The following is a 23,981-nucleotide window of genomic DNA, read 5'->3' as shown; positions in this document are numbered from 1 at the left end:
GAAATTTTGGATTTAGAACTCTTGTAACATTTACTTGTGCACCACAAGTAAATGTTACAACAGTTCTAAATGCAAAATTTAGCAATCAAAAGGAAAGGTGCTTTCCTTTATATTGCAATCGACTGGACCAAAAGTGTCCAAAAAAATCCAAAACATTTAGATTTAAGCCCTCATTGAGAGCTTTTCAACGATGTAAGTGCTACTTATTTTCATTGATTCCAGAGTTATTAGTCAAATAAAATTTTAATCGATAAAATATTCGGATCTTACAAGGGGAAGGCACATCGGTTCGAATACATACATTTTTTTTCTTTTTTTGACTTTAAATATATTGATTTATTAATAATTATTAACCTCTGATTGTAAAAAAAAAAAAAAAAATAGTGAAATCAAATTTTATGTACTTTATGTCATTTTAATTCAAAAATATCTACAGAGTTTAATTATTTATAAATCAATGTATTTAAATTTAAAAAGCTAAAAAAATTGTATATGAACTCGGATTCGAACCGATGTGTGCATGGTTACGGGTCCAACACGTTCTCACTTACATCACATAACTACTTGAGCGACGTGAAACAAAATTAATATATTAACTAATATAAAATGCTGATACAGACATCACAATAAAATGTGATGCAATGTGGTGTCTACCGTAATGCAATTGTGTTACTGTCCACTTTTTTAAAGAATTAGAGTAGAGGATCGTATCTCATTTTCAAATGAAGTAAGTTTAAGTGAAGTACAGCAGAAAACGTATATGTGTAATTTAATAGGCATACAAGGAAGTCATGTGGTGTCCAGATTTTTGTGATATACACGTCCCTTTGTTACTAATTTACCAAACCCGGAATATCTTAATATTCTATATATCTTGTATTTATGTAATAGAATAATTAGCGTTATATATCTTAATATGTATAAAATTAAATTATTAAATTTAAAAAATGAAATTTTCATAAAAAAATGTATTATTCATAAATAATGAGATTATGAAATAAGACTATACAGATATTTTCGTTGTAATTTTTACTGAAATTCTTAAAGACGCCGATGGCTACTTTAGCAGTTGCTTTATTCTTGATTAATTTAAAATTAATTTATTGATATCTGGTAAACTGTTTACGGAGAATGAATTAATTTTTTTTTTTTTTAAACAACACCCTTTTTAAATATTTGAAAAACCTTCTGCTTCATCCTTAATGGGGTGAAATGCGGAGTTAATTTTAAGCGAATAGTGACGCACCTTTTTTAACTCCTTTAAATTATAAAAATCTAAATTAATAGTATAGTATAACTCATTTCATGATTATAGTTGTATTATGAAATAAGAGGAAAATAACCAGTTTTTTGTAGTAGAATTCTTTAGATGGTTTATGATCTTACGATCTTTAAAAATACTAGGTGGTATTTTTTTATATTAAAATGAATTTATTTAATTTTATCTAATCGGTGTGTTCAGAGTGTAACGTTTTGTTATTTACCACAAGAATACTTACGTAATAGTTATTACCACTTATATTAACTTTTATGTGAATTGAAAGAAAAGATATTCCAGATAGCGGCGGCAATAATTTGAAAGTTGATTTTCTTCCTTATGTCATAATCTTTTTAATAGGTCAAAGCAGTAGCAGCGTTATTTTTAGACTATTCATTAAATTGTAGGATTTAAGTCATTCGAATTCTTTTATTGGTCATAAACCAAGCCAGTATACCGGTCTCGTGCACATATCTATTTTTTCTATTAGATGCAAAAATGTTAATTTCTATATGTACTCGTACAGCGCGTTCCACGAAGAAACGGAGAAACTTTCAGGACATGTTCTACCCGTGAAAATAATGAAGAAAAGTTTGTATAAAGATAGGTATGAATAAGCTTTGTTTTCGAGTAACAGCTAGCAAAAAATTTCGCCCGGATTCAACTCTTCTAATAAAAAGAAACCCTACTGTAATTTTTTAAACCCAAATTAAACAGTAAAGGGCATGCAAAAGTTAGCCTTTAACCTACTAAGAAATATCCCGTTTGAATTTTGAAAATCGGAGGATCGTTTGCAGAGATATAATAGAATCCCATTCCACCTGCCAAAACAGTGCCCCAGTGACACCTCGTTTGTTACCAATTGATGGTGATGATTGGTCTAACCTCGCACGACGCGCTCGCATACTTCATCGTTGTAGCCTCACACGCAGTCCATTATTGTTAAATTGAAATTTTTTATAATTATTTAATATTACTCTATTTTATTTAATGTAAATTTAATTCTATTATCTTTGTAATATTATTTATTCGATTGATTTGAAATCATTCATTTCAAACTAAGCTAATACAGTGATAGAGGATCGCAGTTCACAATTAATTTTATTCATTAAAGTTTGTGCTTCAGCCGGCAAATCTCCGCTATTACATATATATATATATATATATATATATATATATATATATATATATATGTATACATATATATATGTATATATATATGTATATATTTTTTATTTATTTATATAGCCTATGACACTCCCGGTAACGAAGGCATTCCAACGTAGGTTCATATATTTAAGTCGGTTCGGCCGTTGAGCTGCTACGGTGGATCAGACATACATACATACACCTTAAATACATTACAGTATTTAAGGGCAGTCGTATAAAAACTGTATGAGAAGAAGAAAAAACAAGGTACATCAGATTTTTAAATAAAAATAAAATAAAATTTTTAGTTTGTTTTATTACTTTAATAATTGCCAAATATTTATTTTCATAAATTTATTTATTTTTTTATATAAAATAAAACTTAGTGATTACATGCTTGTATGTTGGTATCCGTGCATTTTATTTATTTGTGTATGCGAAGGGCAGTTATATTTAAAAATACAATATTTGTCGTTCGTTAAACGATGGCAGTAGTTGGCGAATTGCTATTAAGGCCAATGCCGTGCAATTGAAGTGTTAATGTCGTGATGTGTAAACGTGATCTGTTATAAAGATGTTCTTTCAACTTAACCATTCATTCGCTTCTAATTCAATGCTATTGGCGTCCGTGCAAGGTACCATGCCTGATTTATGGTCACATGGTAAATTACACCTACCGTTCCTTTTTTTTATCATTTATATTCTAAGCCAGCATCAATTGTTTTTATACTATTATTACTATTATTATTTTAATGAAATAAATTGTGATTGTAAACAAAATAATACATTATCAAATGACTGTAATTTCTTTTTATCTCGTTTGAATTTTTACGGCAAAAACCATTTTTTTTTATGTTTTATGCGCCAATCTCCGTTTATTCCGCTGGAATTAATGTACGAACAATTTACTCTACTTTTTTTTTTTTAGTTCTATACAACTGGAATGATTTGTTTCAGTTATTAAAAACTAAAATACTGACTGACGTTAAATTTTAACAGTATTTATATTTTGTTGAGCATACCATTTTGAGGTGCCACAAATGGCAGGAGTTAAGGCAGTATGCAGGTATTAGAGGGAAAACGCCGAAGGAAATAGTTGACTATACGCTTGATAGTGAGGTAAAATGGAAAAAGGTTGCTGATTACATAAGAACAGTTTTAAAGCAAAAGAACATAGACGAAAGAAATATGGGGTACTAGTTTGTTAGGTGGGGTGGACAGCCTCAGCAGTGAGAGCCAGCATGCTTAGGTGTGCTGGTTTCACTGATCTGCTGAGGACTCCTTGGGTGTGTTTGGCAGGAATAAAAAATATCAAAAGATCCATGGACCACACCACGGCATTGAGGTATGGTGTGGTGCCATAAAGGACAAAAAATGAAAGAAACCTCAAAAGAGCCACCGGTTAGCCCGACCTTCTTTCTTTTCCTGTTTAGCCTCCGGTAACTACCGTTTTTAGATAATTCTTCAGAGGATGAATGAGGATGATATATGTATGAGTGTAAATGAAGTGTTGTAGTCTTGTACATTCTCAGTTCGACCAATCCTGAGATGTGTGGTTAATTGAAACCCAACCACCAAAGAACACCGGTATCCACGATCTAGTATTCAAATCCGTGTAAAAATATCTGGCTTTACTAGGACTTGAACGCTGTAACTCTCAACTTCCAAATCAGCTGATTTGGGAAGACGCGTTAACCACTAGACCAATCCGATGGGTTCGGTTAGCCCGACCTGCCATGCCGGTATATTACCGGTAGGTGGGGAGGGCTAATTAGAGTAACGGACACTCCCCTAGGTGGTGTAATACCATCAAGTCGGTCCGGCCCAGGGGAGTAGAGGAATAAAAAAAAAAATAAAAAAAAAAAGTATTTATATTTTAAAACATTTAACGCTACTCCCAGTGACAGTGTTGAAAATTGTTTTTCCTTTACTTTATTTGTTACTTATTTTATAATAAAAAAATAAAAATATTCAGTAATTTATTAAAAATTTAATACTGTGCTAAATCAGATACAATAAAATGTAGTTGAAAATACTTAAAAATTAATATTTTGAGATATTTTAACAAAAAAAAAAAATATTACTTTCCTAGTTATAGCTCTATTTCTGCTATAAAAGCATAGCTATTAAGGAAAAGTACAGGGATTGGCCAAAACAAACTTCGTTTGTCGGAATTAAAATTTTGAAGTTACAACTTCCACTTAGCCCTAAAACATAAATTATAGAAATTTCCGAAAGATGTGTTCGTGTGTTGGCCTGTATTTTGAATAATATCTCCGGACTTGTTGAACACTAAACAATTTCTGTTTAGGATATTGATGGAAGTAAATTTTGGGCAAAATTTGTCCAAAAAAAACTCCTTTCGGCAAGCCGGAAGGCATAGGTAGATTTCACCGGTTCTAAGTAGGGGATAAAAAAGATTTCCACCTTAAAGTTAAGAAAAACTTCAAATCTACTCAATATGACAGTGGTTGCATGTGAAAAAAGTTTCGCATGTTTAGCATACGACAAGCCCCATCTTCTTACAATTCCAGCAACATTTTGGTTATCACTTGCCGTAAGGGTTGGTCATATCAAAACTTGTCTCAGACAAAAGTTTTAGGTAGTGTTTAGAGGACTAACGACCACTTTAAACCGATTCGATACTGTTCCTATTAAGGGAGGTATGATTTTTTTTTGTTTCCGAAATCCTATTTTTTCCATCCTCTGGGCCTACGGTTGGTGATATCAAAAAAATTTACTTAGTTAAGTTTTACAACCTTATCCAAAAAATAGTAGGAACTTTAAACGAATTCGATCTTTTCCTTAATAAAAAAGTTATGGCGATATTTTATTTTTTTCTAAACCCCCCTCATTTCCACCCCTCATGGTCCGATTTTGCCTATTAGCAAACTCGACTGAGATTTTGGATCGTCTTATTTTATATATCGATTTGAAAGTGATTGGCGCAAAATTACGGCAGTTATCGTGTCCCTAAGAAAGTGAAATATGTATTAATGTATATATAAATTTTTGAGCTGACGATGGTTTTTAGGTCTGGGGGACGTGAAGCGCGAAGATATGTCGAAGTTTTCTGGAAGTCGAATCGTGTGGTACCCATTACAAAATAAGCTTTGTTATGAAATCTACCTAAAAAGAGAGAGGGCTAAAATTTCAAAGTTTTAAGCCGGTCGGTTTTCGAGGTGAGAGGAATATTCAGGATTATTTCTAAACAGTTTTTGCTTCATATCTAAACCCGTTGAACAAAAGTGTTGAAATTTGGCAAAAATATTTGGGTAAATGTGCCAGATCTGATATGATTTCGGATTAGGAGGCACGATGGTACCCTTCCTTTTTTTTAAAAGTAAACTGTGATTATTTTAGCGAAATTGATTAACAATGCATAATTCGGGCTGACAATTAAAGTAAATAATTACTCCAATAAATAAATTTTTAAGCCCCAGAAAAGGGGATCTGAACGTGACCCGTACGTAAAATATCAGTTTTTTAAAACTTTAATTTTAAATTTTAAAATGCAACTGTTTTTTTTTTGTCTTCAGTCATTTGACTGGTTTGATGCAGCTCTCTAAGATTCCCTATCTAGTGCTAGACGTGTCATTTCAGTATACCCTTTACATCCTACATCCCTAACAATTTGTTTTACATATTCCAAACGTGGCCTGCCTACACAATTTTTCCCTTCTACCTGTTCTTCCAATATTAAAGCGACTATTCCAGGATGCCTTAGTATGTGGCCTATAAGTCTGTCTCTTCTTTTAACTATATTTTTCCAAACGCTTCTTTCTTCATCTATTTGCCGCAATACCTCTTCATTTGTCACTTTATCCACCCGTCTGATTTTTAACATTCTCCTATAGCACCGCATTTCAAAAGCTTCTAATCTTTTCTTCTCAGATACTCCGATCGTCCAAGTTTCACTTCCATGTAAAGCGACACTCAAAAACTTACACTTTCAAAAATCTTTTCCTGACATTTAAATTAATTTTTGATGTAAACAAATTATATTTCTTACTGAAGGCTCGTTTAGCTTGTGCTATTCGGCATTTTATATCGCTCCTGCTTCGTCCATCTTTAGTAATTCTACTTCCCAAATAACAAAATTCTTCTAACTCCATAATCTTTTCTCCTCCTATTTTCACATTCAGCGGTCCATCTTTGTTATTTCTACTACATTTCATTACTTTTGTTTTGTTCTTGTTTATTTTCACGCGATAGTTCTTGCGTAGGACTTCATCTATGCCGTTCATTGTTTCTTCTAAATCCTTTTTATTCTCGGCTAGAATTACTATATCATCAGCAAATCGTAGCATCTTTATCTTTTCACTTGTACTATTACTCCGAATCTAAATTGTTCTTTAACATCATTAACTGCTAGTTCCATGTAAAGATTAAAAAGTAACGGAGATAGGGAACATCCTTGACGGACTCCCTTTCTTATTACGGCTTCTTTGTTTTGTTCTTCAATTGTTATTGTTGCTGTTTGGTTCCTGTACATGTTAGCAATTGTTCTTCTATCTCTGCATTTGAACCCTAATTTTTTTAAAATGTTGAACATTTTATTCCAGTCTACGTTATCGAATGCCTTTTCTAGGTCTATAAACACCAAGTATGTCGGTTTGTTTTTCTTTAATCTTTCTTCTACTATTAATCTGAGGCCTAAAATTGCTTCCCTTGTCCCTATACTTTTCCTAAAACGAAATTGATCTTCTCCTAACACTTCTTGTACTCTCCTCTCAATTCTTCTGTAATGCAACTGTATCTAGTATTAATGTAGACGACATGGAAACAATTTTAAAAAGGGGTGCCGTTTTAAAAAAACATGAACCCTGAAAAAAAAAGTAAACACGTCGAGAAATTTCTTAAATTATTCTATTTTTCTATAAAATTTCCTGAAAACTTGTTACGAGAAATGTACAGGAATATCTTCGGTTTTATATTTAGTGCAGAAATTCTATATTCTCTTAAACAAAAAGTGAGAGTATTAAACCCATATTGCATATAATCCAATGTTGGTTGTTATTAGTTATATAATGTTGAAATATAATTTAGTTTAATGCGTGTATTTCTGTAACTCTATACCTCGGTTTATATCATTTCATTTTCAGTATAATAACAAAATTAGATCGTGTTTCGTTATTAAGTAAGTTGTTCTTTAATATAAATTATTGTTCTATAATATTCGTACATAATAACATTCAGAATACGTTTTGTTACGTATAGTAAAAAAACAATATCTTTATTAAAAACTAATTTGAAAGAATCTCCATCGCAGTTAAGTTTAAACGTTTTGTTAGCTTCCAAAGCTAAATAATAGTCTAATAATCTATTTAATAGATTTCTCTATCTTTTTATATGCGTAATCATTTACGATCAACAAAACGTGAATACTTATTACAATTGTATTCTTTCATTATATAATTCATTCCAGGTTAAAACAAAAAACAAATCTCGTTTTTTATGCGTGCACCGGCAGTTTTTAGATTAATTCACTCGCTTCGTCCTGATTGTTTTTAAGAAACTGTTATATAACTTTTTATTAGAGTTTTTATAACATTTCATTTTCGTATGATGGAAGGAAAATATCGTTATCGACATAAAAATTAGCCGAGATTTAAGTACTTTTTTATAATTTTAGGTTCTTTGAGTAAAAAAAAGCAGAAAACACAGTTGTAGTACTTTCCCGGAACGCGGTGTTTATTCGCTTACACACACAACTTAATTAAAAATATTTATCATTTTATTTAAATACAATACTTCTTTCGTTTATTTAATTCAACGGTTCTAACTAAAGCGCGCGCGCATATCGTATTTTTTCGCGCGAGTGTGGCAGTACTAGCGGCGACGGTCGGGATTAACAGAACTAATCTAACTTCACGACTTATTTAGAACAAATTTAGCTTCTGCGGTCGGCAGACTGGTGTAGCCGCGGTTCTTAACGCACCAGGTACTGAGTCAACCGGGCGATCGATTTCGAGATCCAACTAGACCAAGTTACTTTTTTACACTTTAAATATTATTAATTTATTTAAATCTACCGCTATCCTGTGACGTCACAACATAGTAGGCGACTGCAACAGCATTTTTTGGGGTGGGGGTGCGGTTTGAAAAATCTTTTTTTATATTGTTATTTTTTAATTGTTAACAGATGTGCCTAAGAAAAATATGACCTTAATTAAGCGAAATAACGAGATACTGAGGCTGACCTTGTTCTGCAGCCACACCTTCTTGACCTTTTAAGTAGAAAATTTATTGGCATCAATACCCCCGCATATTGAAGTAATCTGACCAAGTTTAATCAAAATCGGTTCAGTAGTTTTGGAGATATAAGATGATAAGAGGCAAACACCGAACATCACACACGTACTTACGAAGATTAACATCCGGAAAATTCCATCCGGTTTTTTGGGGTTGCTTAGGTGTCAAAACGTCAAAATCCGGTGAAAACCGCATATGTCCAAATTAGACCTATTACAGTACTTTCCATTCTAGAGATATAGATCTATGATAGCGTTATCTAGACGGGAAAGTAAAGATATAAAGATTTTCTTTTAAAAATTATATGAAATGATCTAAATGTTATTTTACTGAATTTTATATGGCTTTATAATTTCAGGAACTGTTTAACCGACAATAACAACATTTTCATATAGTAGCTTGGGCGTTTAGGGTATTTAAAAATTGGATGGAGTGTGGTATGACAGTGATGAGGTTCAGTGTCTTGAAGAAAATTGGAAAATCTTACTGCTGGGTTTTTCAGTGAAGAAAAAACAGGAATATACTCTTGTTAAACATCTACGACCCATCGCGGTAGTTTATGGATCGGTAAAATTTCGAAATTTTGTAAAATTTCGAATAATTGATAACGCCGATAACGCCTAACTCTTTTAAAACGTATTACATTTTATGGATACAAAATAACAAACTGATTAATTTGTTGTAAGAAAATTAAAATTACTATAATTTGAAAGTAACGGTGAAAAAATTACCTGCATTTGTTACGTGTTGCAGGTAGTGTACATCAAACTTAACGATTCAACTTTTAATAATTCTTTTAAAAGATTTGGTAATTTCAATTAAATTTTCCTTAAATGGGATTTTAGGAAAGTACTTTTAACATTTAAATTAATTTAAAGATTTTATTTAGCCTACATAATTTTAATTAACCTGATATGTAAAGTTATATAATTTTAAATAAAACTATAGGAATATTATGTTTATATTCGTTGCTGTTACATTTATAAAGAAACATTATTATCGGATTAAAATATGATCATAACTGGTTTTTGTATTTTTTGACGTTTTGTGTTTCTCTGTGTTCAAAAACACTTAAATGTAGATTAAGAAATTCATTTTATGCGTATGTGTTAGCCCGTATTCTATTTTATACCTCGAGAGCGGATTAACTGTAAATGAGAAAGTTTAATCTGGTGACAGCTTGCGTCTTATGGCGGTTCTTATTTAATTTGATGAGTTGGATAGAATGATTTAACGAGATGTTATATGTTTTTTAGGATTTTATTTAAATCTAAATTTTCCTGAAACGTGTGTTTTTAGAATATAAAAAATCATAGTTATTATCATTTCAGTTAATACTATTGGAACCATTTCGACTAATCGTCAAGAAAATTTAATTTAAAACTTTAAACTTTTAGACGATAAATCGAACTTATCTATACAAATATTTTATTTAATCACCTATTTCGAATTCAATGATTTACGATTTTCAATGCCTTATAAACAGGTTAAATCCTAATACCTTTATCTTATAATAAAACTTCGGTTAAAAATTTTTCACATGAAAATAATTTTGTTTATTTGGAGAAAATCTAATTTCTAAAAACGTTTAATATTTAAGGTCTATCAAAGTAATGAAGGTTGAAAATTATTTCCAAACGGATACTTATTTATTTAGGGAAAAACCAAAACTATGTAAAAAAACGCAAATTTAAAAAAAAACTTTTGTTCTTTACATTCACTAATGTATATATATATAAAATAAAGTTTGGTGATCAGCCAAAAATCATCTATCGGGTTTTTTTATACAAATTTAGACGACGTTTCTCACACTAAGGAGTCCCCTGATACCATAAAATACAGATTTTACCTGCTGGATATATATGTGCTTTTGTAAGTATGAAAGTATGTCAACATGTCGTACTAATTTCGCTAAATATCTTCAGTCTGATGAACCGATTTTGTTCATACTTGGTCACTACGTAGTTTTACGCTTTTTTCGGAAGGGTAGGAAAAATTTAGGGATTTTTCATTTTCGAATTTTTACTTAAGCAGTTTAGAAAAAAACTTAGCAAACGACTAAAAGTCTTAGGTAATACTTAAGCTTACAGCCAAAAATTACAAAATAAAATTTTTACTTCCTGTTCCGAAATCAGTTTAAAATAGGTTTAAAATCAGTTTAAGTACGTATAAAATAATTACATAGAGATACTCTAGTACAATTACCTATCATATACGATTGCACATTTTTTTAACCTTCGAATACTTCACCCATAATTAGCAAATATTTTGTGACTAATTTAAGCAACTTTTTATTTTCTTAAATCAAGTAATATTGGTGATGTAGGTATTATAATTACTATATATATATATATATATAGTAATTATATTATCCCTATATGCTTCAGTATCAGGAAAAGTCTGAATCATTATAATGATAAACGTTTTTAAAAAATTTGTCCTAAAACTTTGTCCTTCAGTTTTGGCAAATTTGTTTAATTTCAAGGTATTTCATTTTATTTTAAAGTTGAATTATGTAACTCGTAATTTTATTTTAAAATAAATTACAGTATAAAATAAAAAAATAATTTTTTTTAATAAGTTAAATAAAAATGGTTGTTAAGAAAGATGTTGAAACCATTCCAGAAACTAGTTTTCAACATATTGTCAGTCCAGAAAAGGCAACTGTGTTGCCAGTTTTTTGTTACTTTTTTCATTAAAAAAATCTTTTGTTTTTGCTAAATTTTTGTCTCTATGATGGTCGGCGATGATAATTATATAAAATATAAATTAGAATTTAACAATTTTTTTTTAATACAACGTTTTTAGTAACTTAATTCGAAACGACTAAGTTGCCATCTTTGAATGGTCGTTTGATACCATCGTCAATGAATTTTTTTTTGTAGCTTGTTTACCTATCCCCCCTGCTCTGGATTCACCGTGAAGCATAGCACAACCCGGGGATTGTCCACTCTAACGGATCGTTTTACTACCTGCCTCTAACCCTTAGGACAAGATATCCACGCCCGACTATGTCGTTCCTGAACTCCATCCTAAGGCCGGGACTCAGTCTTGACGCCAATTCCGCCCACAAAAAGGGCCCACACCGGGTCTCGGTTTTTTAACATCTGCCTGCCTCTAACTGAGTCCTTCGAGGGAGCCCCAGCCGGGTCTCGATCAACAGCTCGAGGGCGACGGACTCCTCTGTCTCATCATCGTTACCCTTCCGGCAAGCCCGGACCAACGACGACTCCACATGATAATGTCCATCACCCCTTTGCTACCTCGTCGTCCCTGCCGTTGTGCTGTAGTATCGTTGTTATACATTCTGACACAGCCCTGAATTTGTCGACTCCAGATAGCAAGTTCGGTACAATCGTGTCTACATCGCGGGGTCCAGTTAGTTGTTCGCAGATACCTCTTTCGACCATCCCTTAATGATCAATTTTCCATCGTTCAATCCAGTCTTCAATGATTGGACTTGCTGTTCTTAACCTAGCAACAACTGATATTGTAATTTTTTTTTCAATTAGGTAGATACATGTTTAGTATGTTGTTAAAGAAAGAGTTTCGTTTGAATTGATTTGTATTCTTTATATGAATATTTTATATTAAAAATAGTCGATAATTTTGCTCTTTTTTTTCGTATAAGACCGATTAAAGATCACGATTTCCACAGTATCAATTTCTCGTTATTTTCCTTTCCCAAAATGCTTTGATTGTCTTTCTTTGGTTATCTCGTCTTTCATCTGTCCATGTGTTGTTCCTGGTTTTTATAATTTCTGGAAAGTTCGACATTTTTAAATTTCGTTCAATCGATCATTAATTTTTTAGGAGGGATATTGACCGACTTTAAATTTTTTTCTGCTTCTTTGAACCGCCTGCTTTCGTTTTCCTATTTTCAAAAAAGTTATATTTGATTTGTTAGCTATCCTCATTCATTCTTTACAAATTTTCATAACATTTAGCCTTCGTTTCCTAATTGTGTTTTCTATTTTTTTTCATTTTTTTTTTACAAATTTTAGTTGTCTTCCTTAATTTATATATTCCATTTTCGTACATTGGGCCATGTATTTTCCTTAATAATCTTTTCTCTTCCATACTTACATGTATATTAGAATAGCTTTGTGAATTTTCAGCACTATAGAGTGCCTCCGGTAAAATTACTGTTTTATAGTGTAGGAGTTAAGATTTTTAGATAATGATTTTTTGTTATACATATTTCTTGTTAAGTTATACATCTGCATTTTCTTAATCCATTGCTATTTTATATACGACATTTGATGTTATAAATTCTCCGAGATACTTAAACTTGGATACTCTTTACTTTATTCCAAATTTCCAAATAACTTAAACCGTTAAATATATCGTAATTACATGTATTAAAAATGTCGTAATAAAACTTAATTATTTGACTGTTTACATAATAATCGTACATTCACTTTTCATTAATATTCTTTTAATGACAGTTTTTTAAAATGTCTTTATAAAACCGGTTTATTATTTTTTTTATAACACGTAAAAGTTGAAAATATGTCTTATATTAAACGAAATATAAATTTCCCTTATTTATATTGTTTCCTTTATAAATATTTCTGTTGATTTTTGTATAATTACAATAGAACACTCCATCAGAATTAATTGGGATAAAAAAAGTTATTTTAGGATTTTATCTAATTTTATATTCCCTTATTTTTAATACGGCTTTTTTTTAAATTTATATGAAATACATATTGATTATTTACTGTAAAGAATATTAAATTAATTTATAAGTTATCGTCAATGAGTGAAATAGCAAAAAATAAATTTTTTATCCATATTCTAAAATGACTTTCGGTTTTGAGGCTCGAAGTTATTAAAAGTATAAGTAAGTTATTTTATTACTTAAGTATATTTTAAAAATAATTTTTATTTAAATCGTAGTTCTGAAAAAAATGGTAGTTTTAAACTTTAATTCATTCAATAAAAAAATCTGATGCGGACACCACATCACTTCCTTGTCCGCCTATTAAATTACATATTACTTGATATGTAAAAGTACGTAAAATTTTATTTCATTAATAATTTCTGATATTTTTAGTTCAAGTAAATTACACGTGAAGAAAAAAATTGTTACCTGGACTTTTATTAGGGGAAATGGTAAAGGGGCTTATAATAAACGTGAAAAAAATAAATGCGTGAGCGAAGTTGTTGGAGGGGGTTTAGGGGGTTGGCGGATTCGGGGTTGAAAAAAAATTTTCCAATACAAAATTTGTAAATCATGCAAACATCTACAACATTTGTAGAGGAACCTTAAAATTTCCGAGAAAAATCTTTTCTTTTTTCGTTTTTTATTTTTCATTTTCGCAAAAATAATTTAATTTTGATAAAGCTTGGTGAAAATATACCTTTCTGTGTCATAAACAACCACAACTTTTTTTGACAACTTTCGCCGGAAATCGCAATAATAGCATTTTTCACCTCCTTTCAATCCCCCAAATCAACCCTCCACCTTCCCGACACTCGCATTCATTTTTTTTTACGTTTATTGTAAGCCCCTTTACCATTTCCACTAATAAAAGTCCAGGTAACTTTTCCCCCTCTAAATCAATTATTTCGATCGGTCTATTATTATTTATTGCAAAAAAAAATTACAATCACAGGTTAATAATTATTAATAAATCAATACATTTAAATTAAAAAAAGAAAATAAAGTTAAAAAAAAAAGTCTGATTCGAACCGATGTACTTTCCCCTTGTAAGATCTAAATATTTCATTAATTAAGATTTTATTTGGCTGTAACTCTAGAACCAATGAAAATAAGTACCGCTTATGATATATTGTTGTAAATTAATGAGGGGTTATTACTGCTGTTAAGAAAAAGTCCAAACTCCATTTTTTTTTGGATTTTGGGCTTTTTTGGACACTTTTGGTGCATTCGATTGCAATCGAAAGGGGAAGTGCACAACTAAATGTTCCAACAGTTTTAAATACAAAATTTCAACATCCTACGGCTAATCGTTTTTGAGTTATGAGAGATACGTACGTACGTACGTACAGACGTCACGCCGAATCTAGTGAAAATGGATTCAGGGATGGTAAAAATGGATATTTCCGTTGAAATAAGAAAACTGAAATTTTTCGTGCTCACAATACTTCCTTTACGTCGTACAAAGAAGTAAAAAAGGTAATGGGAAATTATTTACTACTTACGCCTTCTTTTACTCATGGCACAAGAAATGTGCTTGATGATGGATTTGTTTATTGTAGAGAATGTTGTCATATATCAGATCATCTGCAAGAATTTATGATAATATGGTATCTGTAATAATAATATTAATAATATATGATTATAATATTAGAATATGATAATATCTTTATGATAATATGGTATGAGAGAGTAGTTGATATTTTGAAGAAATTTGAATTCTGGATTTTATAGGGTTCTTCTTGATGATGCGTTTTCCCAATCCATTCCAGTCTCAGACCTGTGTTACCTATTATCTTGTTTCGCAAGATTTGATCTACCACTTGTAACCTCCTCTATTTTCTTCTTTATCCTTATTATTCTGTACCATTAATATTTTTCATTTACTGTAAACATACATTCGAATAAATTGCATTCACTACTTGTAAATCTATATGTATGAGTAGTCTATTTCCCAAAATCCCCCTTTGTGAATTATCTTTCCGCGTTATACCCATGTTCCTTCATGTCCGACTATTTCTATCAGTTATATTCACGAAAATATCATTTATTATTCTTGTTTAAAACAGTGCAATACTGTGTTCAGCGTAACAGCTATCCTAGCTGCTGTCTGTAGTAGTGACATTTTACTGCAGCGATTATGCGATCGTGCTAATGCAGTAATGCACCGGGTGACTCAATCCGTTAGTCCTCCCCTCAGTACTTACATAATCTTTTATCGTCTACGGGGTTTTTGTAAACGGTGATCAAACTTTAAATATATCTGCCGTGTAATTAATTCATAAATAACTCGATTCGATCGGCGCCAAAAAAAAAAAATCAAACTTAAATCAGGTCATAAATCGAACATAAAAATCAAAACGTATAATTTGTACGCGTAACTTTCGAGACAGATTATTCGCCACGTGGTTTGTTTACAACAGGATAGCTATTAAAGTGAGCCGAATATAATCGTATGTGCTTATCTATAATGCAGTTTTTTTTTTGGTGGTATCTCCGATTAGCAACAGGTAGGTGTAAAAGATCCAGGGTGAACAGTAAAAGGCCAGGGAAGAATGAGTTAGTTAAACCGGTTATACTCGTACTACGTATACCTGAATTTCATTGGGAAACTTTCTTTTACGATTAATTTATGTAAATCACAATTAATCTAAAAATTACAAATTTTAATTTTCAACCGGTCATACTATAGTGATTATTTTTTTAGATAGTAATAAACATTTTTCGCTCGCTAAACATAACAAACACATTTTTTAAAATTAGCTTTTAGTGAATTCGTCGCTTTAAAAACATTTATTTATAAGAAATAAGCATTTACATATATATTTTGTAAATGTATAATAATAAAAACGAAATATAAAAACATATATATGATATAATTTCGCAATGTGGAGAAATCAAGTGCAGTAAAGTAAGTCAAAGTTTCTGAAACATGTTTTAAAAACTGGTTCGATCGAAATGGAAAGTAATACACATTTAAGTTACTCTTTACGTTCACAAAAACATTACCGTCTATTATTGGTAAATTAATAGTTTTTTTTTCTTTTTAAGACATTTGTTAATAAATCGGTTATAAATGAGTAAATAAAAATTGTTATTGCAAATATACATATTTGTATATAAATTTATTCTAAAAAATTAGTTTCTCTTCTATATAATTTTTAATAAAGTTCTATATTATTTTTAAAAATAAATTTTACGGGTGGTTTATTTACTGCTCATTTAAATTTTTTTATTATAAAATTACGCAAGGAGTTGCATTCGTTTGTTTTATATTTTGCCTTATTTCTAAGCGCTAAAGGTTGCACTACTTCCTGATGTCCAACAAACATCTAATTTCATGTAATTGAACAATAAAATTAAAACCGAATGAAACTGAATGAATCATTGATCTGGTTGAAAATAGAAGCCTGTCCTTTCAGATCCATCGTTTTTTTCCTTTCCTTAGAAAATAGAAAGATAAAACATACAGAATCTTTTCAAAATTGCTTTAATAAATTCAAATGGTTTATTCGATACGCGATATTTCGTAACAAGTTAATTTATCGTAAACAGTTACGTTTAAAAGTTATATTAAAAAAAAAGAGGAAATTATATGTATGAGAATTTTGTGAGTCTCGAATTTGGAAAAGAATATACTTCCTTTCAAATGAAATCGAGCATTTTCGACAGGTTTTAGTAAATTAATTTTTATTAATACATATTAATGAATGTGCATGCGTGAAGTGAGTTGTGTGCTGTAGATTTCGTGAATCCTAATAATTATTATTATTCGAAAAAGTTTGGCCTTGTAATTATTCGACTGAAGTACCGTTTTTATTTAAAATTTTTTTTGTTTATATCGTAGAGAAATTTTATTTTCAGACACGTTTACTATATACTATAAAAATAAATTATTCAAAGCGATTTAATTCTTAAGAAAATAAAAAAATTCCACGTCTTAATTATTCTTACGGCACCTTTAATCTTCATATTATATATATACATATGTTACGGTAAATTTGATTAATTCGGTGATTATGCACAATTACCGATAAATTTGATTAATCGCCTCCAATTTTGGAGAATTTAATAAATATATAGCAATTTATTAAATATACCGGTCATTTTACATATTAACATAACAACTCGACTATTAGCAGTAATTACTGAATTTATTATTTAAATAATCAAAACATTCCTGTTAATTAGTCGAGGTTAACGAGCAAAGCTAGCGGAGGTTATGTTTGGTTAGATTATCATAAGCTCTCTATTTTTCTGTTTATCTTCTGGATCAACGGTAAGGTTGAATGAACCAGATTCAGAGGATGAATGAGAATGAACTGTACTCTTGTACAGTCTCAGGTCGACTATTCCTGCCCACCGGGTTGGTCTAGTGGTGAACGCGTCTTCCCAAATCAGCTGATTTGGAAGTCGAGAGTTCCAGCGTTCAAGTCCTAGTAAAGCCAGTTATTTTTACACGGACTTGAATACTAGATCGTGGATACCGGTCTTCTTTGGCGGTTGGGTTTCAATTAACCACACATCTCAGGAACAGTCGAACTGAGAATGTACAAGACTACACTTCATCTACACTCATACATATCATCCTCATTCATCCTCTGAAGAATTATCTAAACGGTAGTTACCGGAGGCAAAACAGGAAAAGAAAGGTCGACTATTCCTGAGATGTATAGTTAATTGAAACCCAACCACCAAAGAACACCGGTATCCACGATCTAGTATTCAAACCCGTTTAAAAGAATTTTTTTTTGTAAGTAACTTTTTTTTTTTTCCCCCTACTCTCCCCGACCGGATATCCAATTAAGTATACTCAGTCGGGGAGAGTGTCCTTTTACTCTCAAAGGAGGCGTCCCCCACCCGCCGGCTATACGTCCGTCACGGCAGGTTGGCCTCCCCGGTCTCGGATCTTTTGTTTTACATTGCCTGCCTCTAATCCCCCGCTTTAGAGCCAAGGTCCGGCTATGCCGTCCCCCAGCGCCTCAGCAGGGAACCGGGACTCGGTCTTTACGCCTTTGGCCTGTAATCGACAGCGCCGACCCCACAAAGAGCCTAGGCTCCCGCAGGGACGACCCCGCCGACCGGGACTTGGTCTTTTATTTTAACCCAAACTCAAACTCCCCTGGAGTTCACCCCCTTCTCAGGTACCCGCACACCAAGGCGTACAGGCCCTCCATGGAGTGACTGTCCGCCCTACCCTACTGTTTATACTCCCATTCTTCTGTCTTCATCCTCTTTGGCCCGCAAGACCTCCCCGGCGAACCTGCGGAACCATTCCCAGTTCTCATTGTTGTACCCCAACCTGTTTATGAGATTTCTGGTGTAAGACCATTAATTACTATTTGACCTCTGTTAACGGCCCATCTTGGACATATGAACAACGTATGTTCGGCATCGTCGTTCTCTGGACAATAGATGCACTGCGGGGTGGCTCTCTTCCCGATCCTATACAGATACTGACCGAAAGAGCCGTGCCCCGTCAGTAATTGTGTCATGTAAAAATTGACATCTCCGAGTCTATTGTTATTCCAGGTTTTAATATTAGGGATTAGGCGTCTGGTCCATTCTCCCACTCTGGACCCTGTCCGCTCTTCTTGCCATTCTTGTTCTATAATCCCTTCCATCTCTTCTTTCGACATACCGCTGTGTCTGAGGGTTCTGGCTTTTATCTGAAGGTCTATGGGTAGGACCCCGGTCAGTACGCACAGCGCGTAATACGATACCGTACAGTAACTAGCAGGTACACGCAGCAATGCCAGTCTACGGACACTTCTCAACTTCTTTTTATTTCGCTGTATGTTCATTGCCGCCCCCCATATGGGAGCCGCATACAGTACCGTCGAAGTGATAGCCGCGGTTATCAATCTTCGAATAACCATTTTAGGTGTGCCGTGGTTTTGAAATAATCCTCTTAATCCCTTTACAGCAGAAGTAACTCTCCCACAAATCATATCAATATGCTTGCTGAACCTTAAACTTTTGTCCAGAAGTACCCCCAAGTATTTTGTTTCTTTTACTTCATCAATTCTCTGTCCTCTGATATTTAAAAAAAAAAAAAAAAAAAAAAAAGCATATAGCTGTGCACATTTCGTGCATTGTTTAAGTGCGTTTTTTAAATGTGCGCATTTCGCACATTTCGTTTTAAGTAACTTAGATTATCATAACCTAACCACACATGACCTACGGTCGCTAACCTCATCTAATGAAAGTTAAATGTGTAATTTATGTATGCTATTCTCCAACATTGGAGACAGTTAATCAAATTCACCGATAATTATGCGTAATCACCGCATTAATCAAATTTACCATAACATATAAATGATTAATCCCGTGGCTAGTACAAGTAGATTTTTCGACTAATATAAACTTGGTCTTTTGTAAATATCGAGAGTGTTAACAGTGTATGACAACACTTAAATAACTTCTCAACAGTTAAACATAGAAAAATAAAATTAGCGAATACTGTTACCTTAAAACGATCTATTTTTTCGGTATGAGATCTCTATAGACCACTTTTGAGTGGAAAATATTATATGACGTACGAAAGCTTGGGCTATAATGGTCTTATACTGCAAAATAGATCGTTCGAGGTATTTGCCAATTTTCTTTTTTCTGTGTTTAATTGTTTAACAGTTTTGTTAACAATAATAGAGATTTTTAAATTTCTCTTATGTTGATAAACTGTAATTAAAATATGTAATTTATAAACATATCTCCGAAAAAGTTTTAGTTTTTCAAAAATATTTATGATGATGTAATTTGGCTGATACTGTTCTGTACAGGTAACTTCTTTCTCTACTGGAGTTTATTTTTATATATTTTCTTTTGTTATTTTATGTTTTTTTGAATTCCAGACAAAACTGAACCCAGGCTCGTACAGACAGTTAACTAGCCGAATCATTGGGAAGACATTTATTAACAATCTTCCATCCATTGATAATCATTTACATGATGAAACGGTTTGAGACAGCCTTCCTGTTTTGTGTTAGCTTTACGTATCTCATGCATTTTTTCCTTTAGTAAAAAAAATTCAATTTTTCTTAAGTTCATTGAATAAAAAAGTATTTTGTTATTATCTTATTATTGGTAAATTAATAGTTCATATTTTTTTTTTTTCATTTAAGACATTTGTTAATAAATAAACTGTAAATAAGTACATAAAAATTGTTATTGCAAATATACGTATTTGTATTTAAATTTATTCTAGAAAATTAGTTGTTTACAATTACGGTTTTACGATCTTCATCATACAGTCGTTTCATTTTCATTGAATAGAATTTTTTCAAAAACGGACATATTTGAATATAAAAGTGATCCTGTGGACTGATATTCCTTTTGCTCCTTGTTTATAAAATTTTCGAAGGATTGTTCTTGTCATTTCTTTTTCCAGTAATTTATGCAGATCGCCTTCGCTTCGAATTTCATCAAATTAAAAATACTACTGAACAATTAATCGCATAGAGTTATTAATCGTTATTAACCGAAAGAAATTTACTATCTCTGTATTTCTAAACACACATTAGACATTTGTTCATGAATTATAGGATTAGCTATTTCGCAGATTAGTAAATATTTTATCATTCTTCAGTTATTAACCGGTCATTATTCGCTCTTTAGTTAGTAGCATTCAGTACCTCTATTAATTAACTATATGTTAGTTTATTCTCTGTAGAATAACATAATAAATCATACTCTGCAGCTGGAGTTCCCCGAGGTTCTGTTTTCCCTTTTTTTTAATAACATCTTAATAGTAACTTTCCCAGATTTATGAATACAATTTTACATTATATACGCAGATGATGTTATAGTAACTTGAAAAATATATTACTGGCTCAATAACTGAAAAATCAAATCTTTCCAAACATCTACACATGATATAAGGAGAAGCTTGACTTCCGTTATGCGTTAACAATGAAATAATTTGGTGATCTTCGACTATAAATGATTGTAGATAATCCTTGAAAAAATTACTTGATCACAGACGCTTACAAATCGCTTTACAAATCTTTACGTTTAAGGGTCCAACTAGTTCATATGGAACAAAAAACGTACGTATGTGTGTATGTGCGTACGTATTTGTATCGTACTGCTTTTGGCCTTATATCTCGGATTGACGAAACCGATTTTATTCGCGTTTGGCTCAGATATTTCTATATATGTACAACTGATCATATTAATTTTTATTAAAAATTCGTTAAGGGGGGTATTCCGAAGAAACCAAATTCGATTTTTTCTGAGGCATTTTAGAGAAAACTTTATAAAACAAATTTGTTATCTACAATGCATATATAAATAATTCAAAAGTTTTTGCTCCACATTTCGTAAAATTGAAATGTTTATTTTTTGTTATTTTGCTCAACTCGATTTAAATATTTTTCAAACGTTTTTTGAAAGTTTATACTTCATATGTGTAGAGCTACCAAGAGATGTTTACAATTTCTTTAAATTATGAAAAACAGACTAAAATGCAGAAAAGTGTATTTTTGAAATTTTCTGTTTCTTTTTTTAACCTTTCTTCAAAGAAATGTTAGATCTAAAGAAAACTTTATTTAGTAAATTTTTTAAGCTTAATCTATATAAAAATATTTTTAGATTAATGTTTTTTAAATTTATTCTCTAGCTCTAAAAAATACTCTAAATTTTTATTATTAAAGAAGATGTTTTTTTGCATTTTTTCATTGCTTAAAGGGCCATTAAAATTAAAGTAGCCTTGGCACAAAATTATATCCGCCCCAAAATAAAAAGCAATTTTTTATAAAAATCTTTTCAAAATTTGGGAATTTTGGTGTTTAAATCTTATTTTCTTAATCATGACTTGACCGGCGTAGCCAGGAAAAGTCATTCGATACTTTACCAGCTTTTTTTTATATATGTAGTTCTATATTTTACAATACTATATATTACTAATAATTCTACAAGATTATTTATTTAGAAAACTTATTTTATTAAGCTGACTAATTGAAAAGATTACAATCATTCCAAGTGATTGTCAGTAAAACTTCTTGCAAGAAAAAGTATTTTAATAAGGCTATATATATAATTGGTAAGGTTGCTACTGTCATTCCAAGTGACTGTGGGTAACACATGTCTTGCATCATTACTGCTTTAAGTCATGCCAATTACAACTACCTCCATTAGACATTATTTAAATTAGATGTTTTAGTGGTTAGATTATTTCGTATTCAAGTATATTCTAATAATCAAATGTAATTTTATTTAATTTTATAGCTTATTAGTCGTTTAAAAAAAATTGTGTTTGAAGTGAAAACAATTTTCTTTTAAGTAATATATACGTTTTAAAATTTTTTTTTTGTTTTATAATATTTAGCAGATTATATTGCTTCGTACTAGGAGGGCTCGGCTTTATACCGGATTGGTTCCTCCGGTTAGACTTTATGTATACCTACCGAATAATTATTCTTCTTTAAATATGTATGAGAGATCCCTTTTATCAAATCAATCAGATACAAAAGACAAAGTTCTTTACGTTTTTAACCCGTATAAAGCCAGTATTTAGCATATAACCTTGCACAGAAAATCACGAGGGAGGAAGAAATGTAAAAGAAAATTTTGGTATATAAGAAAAGGATTGTTTACCGTAGATATATAATGAAAAGAGACAGAAAATCTACGTCAAGGAGTACTTCTTAGTTTTTTACAAGCGGTAAGCTTCAATTCCGACCTGGAGATATTCAACATAACAGTGGCAGAACATAATTGTTCGACGATTTATCACGGCTTATACCGATTTAAACATATGCTTTAATAAATATCTCATCCTCCAGTTACGAAAAGCCATCGTTTTTGTTTGACTTAGGCTTTCCTAAGGAAAATCCTCGTTCATCATTGAAGTTGTATGACGTGGCGCCCAATTAACCGACCGAATCATAAATCGTAATGATATTAATAAATTCCTAACCGATATTAATAATTTTTTGTTTGCTTATTAAATTTAATGCCAGATTACACTGTAAAGTAATCGTAGTCCTAATCAAAGAGTTTATAAAAAGTGTCCAGGGAGGTGTCGTCCAAACTTAAGGGACTATATCAGGACATTAAAATAAACAAAAACACAAAAAGGTTAACGGGAACCTACGCCATCTCTCTCTTCATTTCCATTACTTCCGGTACCACCGTTAGGTATTGCTGCTATCGCTTCACAAGATGATACGAATGGTTTGTAGCGTGTGTGAAAATGCCATGCCTGACCGGGATTCGAACCCGGGGCCCGGATGAAAGCTCAAGACGCTACCACTCGCGCCACGGAGGATGGAACTTCCATTACATTTAATAAATCACATAATAACTTTACGAAGAAGTCGATAATGACATAGTCAATGATGGATAAAGAAAATATCTATCGATATAGACAGTTATATTAAATTTACTAAAAGTAGTTCTAGATTGTTTATTTATTTATTTATCTTTTTTGAGATGACAGGCATCGACTGCATTTTTATGCTTTTTTTAATTTATGATTTATGTAATAGTGAGATTGGTGAGGTTTGAACTTTGTTAAACATTCCTGGGATTGTAAGAAAGCTACAGTTAATATTTTGTAAAGATTAGTGCAGTAGTTTTCACGGTTATCGGAAACAAACGATAAAGAATTGTATTTTTATGCAGTAGCGAAATAATAATAATATTTCTAAT

The 23,981-nt window shown here is 31.5% G+C and overlaps 1 protein-coding gene across 3 annotated transcripts in view; it reads right to left on the bottom strand.

Moving 5' to 3' along the window:
• Nucleotides 1-23,981, bottom strand: part of LOC142320111 (uncharacterized) — a 470,415-nt gene that overhangs the window by 117,745 nt on the left and 328,689 nt on the right. The window lies entirely within an intron of this gene.

This window comes from Lycorma delicatula, chromosome 2 (genome assembly GCF_047948215.1).
Source record: "Lycorma delicatula isolate Av1 chromosome 2, ASM4794821v1, whole genome shotgun sequence".
In the NCBI taxonomy this organism is placed as follows: Eukaryota; Metazoa; Arthropoda; class Insecta; order Hemiptera; family Fulgoridae; genus Lycorma; species Lycorma delicatula.
This window is presented reverse-complemented; position numbering and strand designations above follow the sequence as displayed.